Consider the following 15944-nt stretch of genomic DNA (forward strand, 5'->3'; position numbering starts at 1 on the left):
CTTTAAGAAACAACAGGGAAATACACCTGTGAACTGTCCCAAAGCAATTGGAATGGTTCTTCTGGAAAAGTTATATGACCGATAGTCCAGCTGAAGTGCCTCTACACCGATGCACTCAGCATGTGAAACAAACAGGAGGAGTTGGAAAACACGGTGCAATTAGACAAATATGACCTGACTGCTATCACAGAAACATGGTAGGATGGATCACACAACTGGAACACTGGAATAGAGGGCTACAAGCTCTTCAAAAATAGGCAGGGAAGGAGGGGAGGGGCTGTTGCACTCTACATTAGGTAAGGGATTGATTGTGAAGAGTTGCCTCCGAGAAACAGCCACAGACAGCTTGAGAGCTTGTGTGTGAGAGTTAAGGACCACACCAATAAAGCACACCTTTCAGTCAGGGTCTACTACAGGCTGCCTGATTAAGGGGAGCCTGTTGATGAGGCCTTCCTGCTTCACTTACAAGAACTGTCATGATCACACTCTCTCATCCTGATGGGGGACTTCAACCACCCAGACGTCTGCTGGAAAAGCTACACAGCAGTTGTAAACAATCCAGGAGATTCCTAGAGTGTGTTGAGGATAACTTCCTGATATAGATATTAGAGAAACCAACCAGAGAAGTGCTACTGGACCTGGTGCCAGAAGAATGTTATTTAAACTGAAGAAGGAAAAATAAAACTGAGGGAAGAAAGGTATGAGAATAGAGAACTGAAGTCAAAGTAGAAGAAAAAAAAAGGGGTATAAAATGTGGGAGAAGAGATATCGAACTGAAAAAAAACCCACCTCTCTATAGAGATTTTAAGGGAAAAATATAATAGAAAGTTAATCTAAAAAAAACAGAGATGTTTAGAAAATCTCAAGAAACTATAAATCAAAGTGTGAGAATAGGATTTTAGGTAGGAAATAGGCAAAGGTTTGCTTTTGTTTCATGTCTGTGTTGGAAGTTTGCACTATTTTTTTTTTCAGTCAGATTTAATCCACTAGGTTTGACTTTAAGTTTTGAAAGGGCACAAAAATACAACATTTGTCACTTTCTGCATGCTGTGATAGAAACAAGAATGTATATAAGGAGCTGAAAAAAAAATTAAAAAAAAAATTATGAGCTTAATCAGAAAAAATGAAGGGAATGCTCCAACTTTTCAGTATATCTTCTTTTAACCCATTTCACTGGTTCTAAGGGTTTTAGAGCAGTTGCCAACTTTTTCTATTATGTACAGCTTTAACTAGGCATATGGAATAAGTTAACAACAAAGCAGTAAATTTCATTGCTTTTGTTGGTTTAAACCAGATCCTGCTTTGCATTTAATAAAATACATTATCACAAAGAAGCATGGCATCTCCTTATAGAAAAACATTTTATCTACATAAAGGTAAATTAAAGAGCAGGTGGTGGATTTAAGAGAACCTTTGTCAGCTATCATTCTTTAACATTGAAATAAATATTCTCACTATTGGTTAGAGACTATCACATTAAGCAAAATCCAAGACTAAGTGAATAACACCTCGTAAAAGTCCTAATTACTTATCCAGCAAAGGCTTTCATTGCATTGCATCACAGTTGGGATGAAGCGTGGTGATAGCAAGAAAAGGAACACATTTTAAATCTGATTATATACAAATATTTGAAAACTATATACAGCCTCAGAACTTTATCCTTATTAGAAATTCTGTGCAACAGCTTCAATTTTTATCCAGCTGAAGACTGTCAGAAAATAAATTCATCCTCACTAAATAAAACCTCCTTGTACTATATTTCAAGTACATTATACAAATGTAACTGAAATTCTGCAGGGTGGGTCCCTAGCAATAGTAAATTATCAATCTGCACTGATTTCAGGAAAATTATGACAAATTATATCTGCAGCCAAGGCATCTGGAGCATAGTCAGCATGGGTCTTAAATAATATAATCTAAGGGTCTTAAAAGCTTTCAATATTTTTTGATTATAACACGTACATCAGTTTGTATTCAAGATGAGTTGTAAATTAATTTCTTACTCTATGGTATGTCAAAATGCAACAAAACAATTAAAGGTATGCAGCTATTTTTAATGTATAGCTCTCAGGAGGCCATTTTTTGAAAGTATATCATCACCTGAAGATACAGAGACACGCCTATTGGGATCTTCAAAAACACCAAGGTGCCTAACTCTCATTGATTTAACTGGAGGTGAAGGACAAGAATAAAGCGCCGAAACAAGAGTGATGATATAATTCCTTTCAAACTCTCTTACATAATTGTAATATTCTGGAGAACCTGGAACTGGATAGTACTTGAAAGAATGAATGGTTTAGTTAATTTTATTATGTTACTAAATGTAACGTTGCTTAGCTACAGCAGTGGTAAGTACCTCAGAAAATTCTGCTTTGGGGATCTTCAGCATTTTCTCTTTTGAAGCAACATGCAGAGCAGTACAAACCTCATTGTTTCATTTCATTGCAGCTATCTGGTTTTACTATGTTTTAACATTTAATATTTTCTGGGATTTGCAGTTAAACTACTAGTACAAACCGCTGTTTTAATTCTGTTTGACTGATTCATATTTGGGAGGTGGGGGGTATCCTGTGCTAATGTCTGTCTGAGGCACATGACTCAAGAGAGAACAAGTAGTGTATATTACAGATGGAGTTGTCTGCCCCCATTAGCTAAGTACAAGAGAGTGTTTGAACTACAGACGCCAAAGCATAGCAAAAAGCATGTCTCATTCCAAGTCAAGCCAAGGAGATGATACCACAGGAGAGCAATCAGGAGTGCCCCTTAAAGCTTCAGCCAGCGTCACATGAGCAAATTTGGGGTGAACATAGCAACAAGGCACCTCAAAGAGAGAAATATTTAAACACATGGCATTGAAAATGTTAAGGAACTTGTATTCATGAACTGTAAGATTCGTTTTATATGGGTTTCCTTGCCAAGATTCCTTTGTTGAGAAGACAGAGATACCCCTCTGGAACAGGTGGCCTAGGAAGGTGTGTAGCTAAGCAAGTTTCTTTACCACTCAGTAACTTATTCCTAATTTCATTGTCAATGCTGCACAGTTACTTTGCAATGAAAATAAAGTGAAGCATGTGAAAATTGAAGAGAAGTCTGAGTTGGAAGTTTTACTTTGTTCTTTTAGGGAAAATATGAACACCAGTTTCACAGAATCACGGAATCACAGAATGGCCGAGGTTGGAAGGGACCTCTGAAGATCATATAGTCCAACTACCCTGCCGAGCAGGATCACCTAGGACACATTGCGCAGGATGGCATCCAGTTGGGTGCTGAATATCTCCAGAGAACGAGACTCAATAACCTCTCTGGGCAATCTGTTCCAGCGCTCTGTCACCCTCACAGTAAAGAAGTGCCCTCTCTTCATGAATTCAGCCAGAACTTTCAGTGCTTCAGTTTGTGTACTTCATCCCGTCACTGGGCACAACTGAAAAGTGACTGGTTCCATCCTCTTGACACCTTCCCCTCAGATATTTATACACATGGATGAGGTCAACATTAATATACGCATTTTACACAGATAATGTAGCTATCTTTTGTTTATTGACAGTTTTCTAGCTTACAAAGTTAAAGTACATGTAAAAGAAACCAAACAAAAAAATACTCTCTAACCACACATCTAGTATTCAGCTACTCCTTGTATTAATCCAACATTATCTGTTTTTTAAGGGAAACAGTTTGTGACAATTAAAGTTGTGTTTTTGCAGTGGAAAATTCCACTAACTTTGCATATTTTAAAGTGATTGTGCAGGCATAACAGTGGGGGCTATGTTAAGCAGATAAGGGGAAAATGTAAGGTCCCACAGTCCCAAAATAAGGGTGGCTAAGAAAAACAAGACAAACAGTTGCAGAATCAGAAAAAAAAAAAAAAAAAAAAAGTCATGGCCCCTCCAGTAACAAGAGAAGAAGGAAAAAGGGAGAAAAAGAGAAATTAAAGGTTGGTCATATAAAATTGTACATATCTGGTATAGTAACAAGCATCAAGTAGGTTGTGAACCTGTACTACTCAACCAATGAGAAAGCAGGGGAGGAATCAGGTGTTGGGTAATAGGGGATATAAGGTTATGATACACTCCTCCTGTGTTCTCCTGCTTGCAGGATGCCCACCACTGCAATCATGAATAAAAATGCTACTTGAGATCCTTGCCTGAGCCTGTGTTATTGGCTGCAGATTGTTTCTCACAAGTACTAATTTGAATATGTAAAGCAGCATTCTAATCTAAGATGTTGTAATATCCATTCTAATTCCTACTTTACCATGTCTTTCATTTTTTGGAACACTAACTCTACTCTCTGGTTGGTATTTTCAAGGCTACAATATTTTTCTTATTTTAAAAACAAAATCTAAGATTAACTTAAAACTGGACAAGTGTTCTTTTGGGGGGTGGAGGGTAGAAAGCAGGGTGTTAATCTTATAAAGGGTGCAAGAATGCTACACCACAGAAAACTTCCCTCTACAATTCCAATGAGAGGTTAGACTAAGGCAAAGATTTTGTAGGTTTCTTAAATCCTGTAAACTGCAAACAAAGGACTTTGTTTTGAAGTTTGCTCAGATGTTTCATCCCAGTGACTCAGCAGCTTCCATCTCAATAATCACAGGGAATTGCAAAAAGAGAGCAACTCCATCTTGTGGAACACCAGTTAACAGGTTTGTCAGATGATATCTGATCATCCAATTCCAGGCCATAAGGTTTAAATATATTATTAACAGTTTTCAGAAATCACAAGTCCTAGAGCACTGAGGTCTTGAGCATTCATTTCCTCCTCTACATTTTTCCTCCTGACAAAAGGAGCTGTAAATAATAAAATCTCACTCTCCCTGTAAGTTCCTTCTAAGTCAGAGCTTCTCTATTCGCTTTCTCTTATGCAGTCTTTCTTACAAATTTGTATTATGAAACAAGACTGTAAAAAGCCAATCCTCCCTTCCAAAACCCATAACCAATCACTTGCACAAGCAATAACAGATTCACCTTTTAATTGTTACTTGAGGAAATTGAAGAGGAGGCTGAGGGGGGACCTCATCGCAGTCTACAACTTCCTCGCGAGGGGGAGTGGAGAGGCAGGTGACCTATTCTCTGTTATCACCAGTGACAGGACCCGCGGGAACGGTGTTAAGCTGAGGCAGGGGAAGTTTAGGCTGGACATCAGGAAGAGGTTCTTCACCAAGAGGGTGGTTACACACTGGAACGGGCTCCCCAGTGAAGTAGTCACTGCACCAAGCCTGTCTGAATTTAAGAAGAGATTGGACTGTGCACTTAGTCACATGGTCTAAACTTTTGGGCAGACCTGTGCGGTGCCAGGAGTTGGACTTGACGATCCTTATGGGTCCCTTCCAACTTGGGATATTCTATGATTCTATGATTCTATGAAACTTCTTTGCAAACTATTGATTCCTGTCTCCTGTCTCCAGTACAGGGGTGGAAAACTAGGTGGCAGATGATTAGAAACAGATAATGAGGAGCAAGGAAAGTCTTTCTCTCTTAACAGCAGGAATTTTAGGACAATAATGCTCTCTTCCCTCAAAAGTTCTCAATTTTCAAAAGTTCTTTATGGCAAAAAATGGATTTTTTATTGAGAACTCAGTGAAATAAGTTACTGCAACCAACAACGGTATCATTCACTAGTGAAGATTCTGTTCCGCTATTCCGCCAAGTATAAAAGAAAAAGGGGGCCCAATGACATGTATCCCAGGGTCCTGAAGGAGCTAGCTGATGTAGCTGCCAAGCCTCTCTCCATCATATTTGAAAAGTTGTGGCAGTCAGGCCAAGTCCCTAGTGACTGGGAAAAGGGAAACATCACTCCCATTTTTAAAAAAGGTGGAAAGGAGGATCCATGGAACTACAGACCAGTGAGCCTCACCTCTTTGCCTGGCAAGATCATGGAAAAGGTCCTTCTGGAAGAAATGCCAAGGCACATGCAAGACAAGGAGGTGATCTGAGACAGTCAGCATGGCTTCACCAAGGGCAAATCATGCCTGACCAATCTAGTGGCCTTGTATGATGGAGTGACTGCATCAGTTGACAAGGGAAGATCAACCACTGTCATTTACCTGGGCTGCAGTTAGGCCTTTGACATGATCCCATAGATCCCACATGACATCCTGATTTCCATATTAGAGAGATATGGATTTGATGGGTGGACCATTCATCGGATAAGGAGTTGGCTTGAAGGCTCTACCCAGGGAGTTGTGGTCAATGGCTCTATGTCCAGGTGGAGGCCGGTGAAAAGTGGTGTGCCTCAGGGCTCTGTCCTGGTACTGTTACAGTTTAATAGCTTTACCAGTGACATAGGCAATGAGATTGATTGCACCCTCAGCAAGTTTGCAGACGACACTAAGCTGAGTGCTGCCATTAATAAAACAGAAGGAAGGGATGAAATCCAAAGGGACCTGGACAAGCCTGAGAAGTGGTGCCCATGTGAATCTAATGATGTTCAACAAGTCTAAAGTGCAAGGTGCTGCACCTGAGCAATTTTTAGCTCAGGCAGATAATGATAGGACAAGGGGAATGGTTTTAAACTAAAAGAGGGGAGATTTAAATTAGATGTTAGGAGGAAATTCTTCACTCAGAGGGTGGTGAGGCACTTGAACAGGTTGCCCAGAGAAGTTGTAAATGCCCCATCCCTGGAGGATTTCAAGACCAGGCTGGATGGGGCTTTGAGCAACCTGGTCCAGTGGGTGGTATTCCTGTTCATGGAAGCTGATCTTTAAGGTCCCTTCTAACCCAAGTCATTCTGTGATATGATTCTATGATGAAAAATCTACTCATGAGTGTCTAGCATTCTGCCACAACCACAGTGGAGACCAAAGAACTTCTGACACTGTGGGAGTTACTATTAATGACCACTGTAGGCCTTCCTGTAAGAATTCCTTCCTGGAGGAAAGTACAGAAAGTACTCAGAAGGACATTCATCTGGTAACTGTACAATGGCCCACTGGCCTTGTCTTCTCTTAGCAGGCCAAATCTGTGCAAATGACTGCAGGACAACCACAGGGAAAAAAAAAAAAAAATCAGGAAATTAGCAGGGTTTTCCCTATCCTATGGCCTTACCCCTGTATGGCCAACCAGATGTCGCCAAGCATGTGGCCATGCTTTTACAGAAGAAAGCCTCCAGCTACCTCCTCTGAAACATGAACTTCACACTGGTGTCACTAAAGCCATCTATTCAATAGCTTTCAGAAGTGCTATATTTCATTTGTAATTTTTGGTAAACTACATGATTTTGTGATTTTCTTGTGAACTTCTGTCAGTATGAGGAATTTGATTTTGTGGGTCTTTTCCACAACTGTTTCTCCAGACTAACTGGCTACCTATTACCTTAATCTTTGTTTTATTTTTCAGGTTATTTTCAGCTTTTATGATCCCTTTTCAAGACTTTCATAGAAAATCTCTTTGCCGAGCATTAATACCACCTAGTTTAATTGTTCTGCTGACTAAACGTAAACATTTTGAAGGCATCTTTTTCTCCTCTTTGCAGTTTATACCCTATTCTAACTCTGCTGTTGCTCCTTACTCTTACTTTTTGTTTTAATTCTAAACCTTATCCTTTCTCATATTCTCATACGTTGTTTTTCTCCAGTTTCTCCAACTCTGATTGCCACAGCTCCTTTATTGCTTCCTCAGTCCTGTCCCTTCTTCAGCCCCGTTTTTAAATCCTCACAATTTGGATTCATTCTTTGGATCTTCAGGTATGCCCAGCCTGAGCTGATAAGCTTTGCAGTTAATTAATGCATGATCCTAACTGTTGCTCTGTGCAAACCTCAGCTCCGGATTAGATGCTTGTCTTTCCAATGTGGTTCAGATTGCAAGTGCCCACGCTATCAAATTTCAAATCTTTGGGCTGTCTGCACATCAGATGGTGGGACTGTTGATTGCAGCACAGTGTATATGCCTGAATTAGCTTTAATCTAGGTAATTCAGATAACAATAGCAAATGTACGAGTATGGACCTCAACACCTAAAAGTAAAGGCCTACCAGGAATCCCTTTATATTTACTCAAGGGACTGAATCCCATGCTGTATCCTCAGGGCAATTATAGCCCAAACTAGCTAGATTAAAGCCAGGGAAGGTAGCTGCTGAAATTATATCTTAGAATCTCAAAGCAGGCCTAGCCTTAGAGAGAGAATTATATATTGCTATTATATCAAAGTCATTGTCAGTAAACATGCATGTTTCATTATGACAGTAAAAATAAATAAATAAATAAAATAAAATAAAATAAAATAAAATAATAACAGACTAAATGTACAAAACAGGAAATGTATTCCAAGATGCTAAGCATGTGCATCTAAGGTCACATAAAACTACATTAAATTATATTGTATTATTTGAGAAATAGTTTGTGATCATTGAAATAATGACTATTGTAATGAACTTCTATAAAGAGCAAAATTAAGATTGCTCATGCAGGCTTCATTTTGGCATTTCCTGACATGGGTTTTTAACCATGTAACTTCAAGGTTCTCTGAAGGCAATGATGGGGGGAATCATTTTTTCCTTTGCTCTCTTACCTTTCTCTTCTAGATTCATTCTTTTTCTTTCTTTCTTTCTTTCTTTCTTTCTTTCTTTCTTTCTTTCTTTCTTTCTTTCTTTCTTTCTTTCTTTCTTTCTTTCTTTCTTTCTTTCTTTCTTTCTTTCTTTTTCTTTCTTTCTTTCTTTCTTTCTTTCTTTCTTTCTTTCTTTCTTTCTTTCTTTCTTTCTTTCTTTCTTTCTTTCTTTCCTTCTCTCATACTCTTTCTCTTTCTTTCTTTCTTTCACACTTTTTCTTTTCTTTCTTTCTTTCTTTCTTTCTTTCTTTCTTTCTTTCTTTCTTTCTTTCTTTCTTTCTTTTTCTTTCTTTCTTTCATACTCTTTCTTTCTCTTTCTTTCCTTTTCCTTCCTTCCTTCCTTCCTTCCTTCCTTCCTTCTGTCAGAAATGGCAACCAGATATTGAAAATCTTGATTTAAAAGGTGTTATAACTGTGTTTATACAATGAAAGACCAGAAAACTCCACATACAGATATTTTTTTTTCCAGAACTTTCAGGACTTCATACCACACAGAAGTCAGGAAGAGTTTTATCCTGCCCCACACAGTAAAATTTGGATTGATGTTGTTTTAGTGCTCATTAACAAATAAAGTCAGAGAAATATATGAACAATAGTATCTGTTGCATTAACCAAGCAAGTTGAATTTTTATGCAGTGATGATGGTGTTTGGCATTTTCTACCCACTGCAGACAAAAATAAATCTTTCAAACAGATTGAATATTAATTTTAAAAAAATAAGACAAAAGCTAACTGTGGTTTTGTTGGTAAGATAGTATTTGTTTCCCTAGTCATATGCTGCCAATGATGGTCATTGACAGATCTTAGTTTCTGTTGCTTTTGGGTTTCATTCCATAATGCTGAATACTTCTACATTGAAGCAATGGAAACAAAAGGACACTCAGCAATTTACAAAAGTATTTAGCAATGTTTAGAACCAAGCTGCTAGTGATTAAAAAACATTTCCAATAAACCAGTTTTGTGAAGTTCAGACACTATACAGAGTCTTGTCAACTACTGTTGTATAAAAAGGCCACTTTTCATTTCTCCAGTTTCACAAAAGGCTTGTCATGGGAGTCATACTTCCCATGTCCCTATTCATAAACGAAGAAACTCATATATTTGCAGATATATTCCTCTACAGTTTAGCAATAAAATCTGTCAGTTTCTCTGTGTTCACCCACTACTCTGATTAGCAGCCAAAGATTATGAAATATTAAGAAAGTGTACTATCTCACCCTCACTGAATGGAACAAGCTTGTCGCTAACCATAATCTAACCTTTGAATCTTGTATTGGCGGGGGAATTTAAAGCACTTTGAACACTTCAAATTTTCACTGAGAGAATGCAGAGATTGACCCTTGCTATTACACAAAAACTTTCAAGAATTGCTTCCTATCTCACATCTTGAGCCTCCCTCTGCATCTCCACCAAGTTTCTGAGTATCTTCAACCCTAATTAATGTTGGCAAATCATAGGTCAAGCTATCTCATATTTTAACCCCATTTAAACAACAACATATGAAGAAAAGGATGTGCAAAAATACCAGCATCCTCAGAAAGCAGAAACACAAATATTCATCTCTACTGAGAAGAGACATATCCAGGGATCATTCTCAGCTATTATTCAGGCAAATTTCTGATGAAATGGGTAACAAAGAAACAATATTATAAAGGTTCTATGTGTTCACCAAAGATAAGCTTTCCAGTTAACCTATTAGTTCATTTCTCCTACATTTCTGAACAGCCATTGTATTGCATATATTTCAGCCACTGCATATCTTTCAACTTCTGTTAAACTAGGCTGTTTCAAGCAGTCTTAATAATAATAATAATAATAATAATAAAGTTATTAGTTCCTCTTTCTGATACCCCCAAACACCCATTCTTAACCTCACAGTCTGTCATAGAGACTGAATCAAGAACACACAGATATATTTAAATGGTTTGGAAATGTATTAATATCAAATTAACATTTCAGTGGTGACAGATGGGCTATCCAAACTTCCTTCCATGGAGAAAAGACAAGCACAATTCTGCATAGTTGAAAGGTTGTCGCACACAGACTATTAGGTGCCTTTGCAACAATGACATACCAGAGATAAATATTCTGTATTTTCAGGAGATGAGTACCTGACTCTATTAATCTCTAACGGTGGTGATGGGCTATTTTGGCTGCTTTGGTTCTGAGTCTTGATTCAAAGTATATAAGTAAGAGCAACAGCAGACATTGATTAGGAACAAAAAGAGGAACATGATCAGTGTTGCTCTAGCAACATCACTGGGTTATGAATAGTGCAGCACCAAGTGGAGTAATTCTCTCAGTCTTCACATGCCCACATTCATGGAGATGAGTGTCTTGAATGTTTTGTAGGGAAAACAGATGGCAGAGGATCTGGTTGACTGTGTGATTTAACTTTCACAAATGTGTGTTTTTGTTGGTGGTGGTTGGTTGGGGTTTTGTTAGGCTTATCTTTGGCAAACAATTAAATTAGACTGTGCATCATACAGCACTTGCTAAAGTGTGTTTAATCCCTGGAGTATAAAGTTATGCAGTATTGTACTGCTATAATAGTTTTCTTCTTTTCAAAGGACCATACACACCATTTTGCCAGTCAGCTACAGAATTTCATAGTGGTTTGTAGGACCTACAAGATATTTTCTGTACTCACAATTACACATTCCCCACATATTCTACTGTATTGCTTTCTCCTTTGTCTATATAGCATGCACTGTAGTAACTCATACATACTCTAATGTGTTAAATGTAGTTAGTTGTCTCTGTTGTCGTTGTAGTTCATCTGAAAGAGAGAGGAAGGGATAAAAAAAACAGAAAATGCTTTATAATTTAGATTGTTTCAAAATGCATAGTAGCTTTTCTACTAAAAAATCTAATTTATTTTTATGGTTGGTTTTCCTTTTTTCCTATCTACTAATCACAGAGCTACATGGGCCGAAGTAACAGCTCTCTTTGTGACAGGCTGCACATTCAATTTATAGTAGGAAGTTTGATTCTCCACTCTCTGTCAACTGGGTGGATGTTTTAGCTTCTTTTGTCCTCTAAGAAACCATTTTCCTTTTATTTCGTATTTTATTTTATACAGTCTTTTCATTTTAACTCATTGTATATCCATCAGAAATCTGTTTATGAAGACAGTTTTGTAGTTTATACAAGAAAAACAAACAGTTTTTATGACCTGGATAGATATTACCTCTACATTTAACTGTAGGTACCCTGTGTATACATACCAACTTGTGCGAACATATATAGTGCTGTGCATGTTACAATTCTCTAGGTTTTTATCATAGACATGTTTTTTTTTCTCACAAATATCTGTTCAAGTTTTAGTTTTAAAATGTGAAATTGTTCATTGGTGTCCTGGTTTCAGTTAGGACAGAGTTAATTTTCCTCCTAGTAGTTGGTAGGGTGCTATGTTTTGGATTAGGATGAGAAGAGTGCTGATAACATGCTGATGTTTTAATTGTTGCAGAGCAGTGCTTACACCAAGCCAAGGACTTTTCAGCTTCTCGCTCTGTCATGCCAGCAGGCAGGCTAGGGGTGCAGCAAGAGCTGGGAGGGGACAGACCCAGGACAGTTGACCCAAACTGGCCAAAGGGGTATTCCATACCATCTGACGTCATGCTAAACAATATATAGGGGTGGCTAGCCGGGGTGGGGGGCCGGCTGCTCGGGAATAGGCTGGGCATCGGTCAACGGGTGGTGAGCAATTGCATTGTGCATCACTTGTTTCGTACACATTATTATTAGTAGTACTATTATCATTATTATTATTATTATTATTGTTGTTATTGTTATTATTGTTATTATTATTTTCCTGTCTTAATAAACTGTCTTTATCTCAACTCACAGGCTTCACTTTCCCGTTTCTCTCCCCCATCCCAGAGAGGGAGGGGGGAGGGTGAGCGAATGGCTGTGTGGTGTTTAGCTACCGGCCAGGTTAAACCACAACAATTGGTAATACACAAAATATCAAAATACAAGCTTACTTCAGAACAGTTTTTCCTCACCTGTTCCTTTTTCTTTAACAGATCCATACAGCTGAAATAGGACAATTTCAGAGGATCTGAGATACTTATTCGTATATCAGCCAGCAAAGTTCTATTCAAAATCTAAGCTGCTATACAGTTATTATTTATACAATATGATTTTGTAGACTAGTATTTCATACACTTAAAACTTGTTAGGCATTTGCTGAAGTTGTAAATTTGGGCATTAACTTATACCAAACATCTTTGGATTTAAATTTCTAAAATCCCCACTTCTGCATTTTCATCCCAGTGTGGTGCAAGTTCCTAAAGTTCATTTTTGGTCAAATTCAGACACTTATCATTATCACAAAAACTCTGGCTAGACATTTATGTACACTGGTCACTTAAATTTTCTCCTTAAAAATATGCTTATGTCCCCACAAGCATATCCAGAGACTCCATCATGTTGCCGAGCAAGGTGGTTCAAATCCTGACTTCCAGACTAGGCTGCAGAGGATTCATATCCAAATATCCCTGTGTTTAAATCTCTAGTCCTGTAGTTGTACTTGCAGCACACTTAATGTAGATTGATAATATATGAGCCAATCACTCTATGCAAAACTCTTCTGTAGTAGTGAGAGCAAGGGCTGGATTCTTCCCACCCAGGCAGGGTTCTCAAGCAGTTACAGCATTCATGCTGCTTCTTGCTACACTCTTTCTGACTGTGAATCTTATGTCCTTTACACAGTAGCTGACTTAAACAGAAGAGACAAGCAGTGTAGCACAATCCTGACCTTAATCTAATTTGGTATTTAGCATATTCATCTGCAGACCTTAAAGATGCTGTTTGAAGCTGCTCAGACTGAAGAGCAATCAGAAATCAGCTCTCCCACATTCTTAGACCAGAGATCTAGAAACATTATTAATATGCAAGAGGAATGCAGAAGTTCTTTCCTGGCCTAAATTTAAGAGAAAAACAAAAGTCCATTTGTCTGCAAAGACAGGAGAAAAATTAGTGCCAAAGTCCATGAAGCCTACCTATAAATACAGCTTACATAAGTATCTATCACAGAAAGATGCCAAAGGCTGAGAAAAAGAAAACTTAGACATCCTTTTCTTAAACAATTCTTATAATTCAATCACCTCATTTATTGTCAGAGCACTGCTGTCATAAATTCTATGACACTGAATACTCCCTATGCAGTCTGTAGTGAATTTACCCACCTAATATCCCCATCCTTGAGCTTACAACTTTTGGGTCCCAAGCCAGTGCCAAAGTGATATTGTAATCTTAGTTCTTCCAGTTACATGCCATGACAGAGAATATTGGAATAATCCTTTGCTGACAGTCAAAACCAAAACATATTTCAGCACAGCATGATCAGTTTTTGTTTCAGGAAAATTTATATCAGAAAAAAAAAAAAAAGCATACTTTATTTTTTTGTTTGTGTTTCATCATTTACCTCTACCAATGTAATTAACTATTGCAATTGGAAAAGTCATGATTAGTATCAGGAAGCAACTCTGAAGTTCTTTTGGGTTCACTGTGGAAAAAGCAATGCATATTTTCTCTCTCTTTTTCTCTTTAACTCCCACTGGGCTTTACAGTGATAATGGCTTTGCATGGCAGTGCCTAAAAACTACAAAGGCAGCAATCCATGCGTTAGACATTTTAAAAAGGCCAAAACCTTTTCTTAAGAAAATGAAAAGGAAAAAAAAAAAAAAAAAAAAAGAGGGAGAGAGAAAGAGAAGAGAGAAAGAGACAGGCAATCAGGCAGACTATGATTTAACAAGAAGGACTTCAAGACCAGAGAATATTCTTACAAGACTCAGTGTAAGGATCTGAATTCCTTCTGAAAGCATAAGGTTGTTGCAAACATATTCTCCACAAGATAACTGCCTGGCTTCACTAGATGTGGTAGAGGGGGTGGAAAAGGATGGAAGAAAGAACCTCCATTCTCTATTTCCAAAGCTATTCGAAACACTATTTATTTATTTATTTGTTTATTTATTTTGTCCAAGCTTTTCCATACTATGGAACAGGTTGGTTTTGAGAGATCATTCCCAAGACTACCTATTTTGCTGTTTTTAAACATACAATTATTTCATTAAAATTAAGTGAATGAATTGCAAAAATGCTCCAAATTTTTTTAAAAGTTATTTTACTTATAACTTTGGCATCTATGTTGTAAATAGACTCATAGAAAATATGTTTAAAAATATCAAAAATATTTCTTAAAATTTTTACTTTGTTTGAACATACAAACCTCCCAAGAAATCATGAAAACTTTAAAAAGACCTATAACAACTGTGCAGTTTTTAAATTGTAACATATTCTTGGTCTAACATATTTAACCTTGCTAACTCCAGAAGGATATGCCAGGTCACATTGGGAAGCTGGGAAATTCTATTCCTCAAGATACTATATTTCTATATCAAACCCTTCAAGCCCTGGGATTTTAAGCCTGAAACTGTTCATTGTTATGCAAAGAGAAAGTTGTAGCTGCTTCAGGAATGACTCTTAGCTATCTGAGATTTAATGAAAGGAGAAATGACTCACTTGCAGAGAGGAGGAAACATTTCAGTGTCAAGTTGTTATCATCTTTTCAACATCATTTATTTTGATCTGAGATTTTGAACAGTAAGTCATTGCAGAAATGAATAAATGGGTGGGAGGCCAGGTAAGGTGTTCAAAAGTGCATGGGAAAGTTATTGAGAATATTACATTGCATGAAGACAAATGGAGACTGCATAATAAATCAATAGTCAATATGTAGATGGATATTTTTTAAAGGTTAGATTTATAAATTATTGTTTGGACCTCTGAGTGGAATGAGGCATATTTTGTTCTCAGTCTAAAAATCTTTTTATCTGACAAAATCTGATTAATATTGAAATGTTAACACTGAAATTAACATTGAAAAGAATCTTTTTGACTGAAAGAATAGTCATATTTTTATGAAGAGCATCACTCTCTCAACAGTGTGTTGCAGAAACACAGAATTTGGGTGGACTTTCATTTGCGTGTTGCTGATGGGTCTTCCATTGCTCCCAGGAAACCTGGATTCATCTTGCTGAGCCCACTAGTGACTCATGAAAATCTAATGCACATGTACAGAGATTTCTGTTAGTTATAGTAATCTTCAGCGTGCCTATGTTGCAGAGAAATTGTCTGGCATTGCTTGGTTATTACAGAAATTGACAAAGGAATGGGAGATTTATCTTCTGTATGTGCCAAACATTTTCATGGAAAAATGTGTTTGTAAGGTAGGCCAAACTGGATTAGCAGTTATTACAGAAGTGTCTTAATCCTTCCATAAAATAGGACATTTAGCTTTTAATGGCATACTTTATGTAGCACCAATTAATGTGGTTAAACTGTGAAGGTTTGTAAATATATTGCAGGAAAGGATTGTTACTTATTGTGTATTTACAA

The sequence above is a fragment of the Anser brachyrhynchus genome (genome assembly GCF_964034855.1).
Source record: "Anser brachyrhynchus genome assembly, chromosome: 2".
Lineage (NCBI taxonomy): Eukaryota > Metazoa > Chordata > Aves > Anseriformes > Anatidae > Anser > Anser brachyrhynchus.